Genomic DNA, 1,285 nt, shown 5'->3' on the forward strand with positions numbered 1-1,285 from the left:
GCGCTAGGATTATCTCCAAACACTGTGCCTGTAACAATCAATTGTTGGTTTATGAGTTTATTGAATCTCTGCTTGAGTCATAAATCTTAGCTCCAGAAAAACCTCAGAAATAGTAATAGTCCTTACTTGTTCTTAAGCATGGGCTGCAGTTTGAAGCAACGATTCAATCAATCCCTGGCTGCAGCAGCAACCAGAGGGTTATAATTTGGGAGGGTTCTGCCAGCTCCATCCCCCCGCCCTGGACAGAGTCGGAACTCGCAGAGGAGCGCCGGCGGGCCACGTGCTCGACACCTACCTGCGCTCCTCCCAGGACAACCTTACCACAAAGGAGATAGAAGCAGGTTAAATTCCCCAGAACAAGACCCTCTAGCGAGTCCCGGAGGTTTAAGCTTATTTCTTAGAATTCTGCCTTTTCTGGGAGAGGAAAGGAGGCAGAGGATGCTGTGGTACTGTGGTCGGGACCATTTCTTCATCCCTTCTCAGGGTTAAAGGAATGCTCGCTAAAAGTGAGCACACCAAAACAGGCCCCACTGGGATTCGAACCCAGGATCTCCTGTTTACAAGACAGGCGCTTTAACCAACTAAGCCATGGAGCCAAACAAGTAAAGTGCTTCAAAAGGTAACTTTTATTTAATTAATCATTTTTCTTTTTATTTTGAGAAACATCAACAAGATCTTTTCCCGTTTCATTTATATATAAGTAGTTTGAATGTGTGCATTTCAGCGGCTGAACAAAGGGCTTGACAGTGTGGTGATCACTATGGCTCACAGCAACACAGGAGCTAAGGTTCAGGTTTACTCCAAGTTCCTGACAGTAGTCCTCTGTGCACCCAGATACATCCTCATCTGAGACCTTGATTGACAACTTTGCATATGGTGAATAGTTGCCTCAGTGTTGAGCAGCAGTCTTTGTCCCTAGCTCTGGCCTTCCAACACTGCCCTCCCGACCTCCAGATCCTAGAGTCTTGCTACTCAAAGCATGGTTTGTGGGCAAGGAACCGTTTAGGAGCTTGTTAGAAATGAAAAATCTCCAACCTCATCCAGATGAGCAGAATCAGAATCTGCATTTTAACAACTCCCAAGTGATTCATATGCGCATTATAGTTAAGAAACACGGCCCTAGAACAGTGGTTCTCAAACTTCAGTGTGCCTCAGGATTACCTGGAGGGCTTGTTAAAACACATTGTAATTTCTGATTCAGTAGGTCCTGGTGTGGGGCCCAAGAATTTGCATTTCTAATGAATTCCCGTGTGATGCTGATGCTGTTGGGACCCCACTTTGAGAA

The 1,285-nt window shown here is 45.7% G+C and overlaps 1 non-coding gene across 1 annotated transcript; it reads right to left on the minus strand.

Moving 5' to 3' along the window:
* Positions 1-522: 522 nt before the first annotated feature.
* On the minus strand, positions 523-596 carry TRNAT-UGU (transfer RNA threonine (anticodon UGU)). Its single transcript has one exon. It is a non-coding gene; the product is annotated as a tRNA-Thr (tRNA).
* Between the last annotated feature and the right edge of the window lie 689 nt (positions 597-1,285).

The sequence above is a fragment of the Ceratotherium simum genome, chromosome 13, assembly GCF_057802395.1.
Source record: "Ceratotherium simum simum isolate JZ-2026a chromosome 13, ASM5780239v1, whole genome shotgun sequence".
NCBI classification, from domain to species: Eukaryota; Metazoa; Chordata; class Mammalia; order Perissodactyla; family Rhinocerotidae; genus Ceratotherium; species Ceratotherium simum.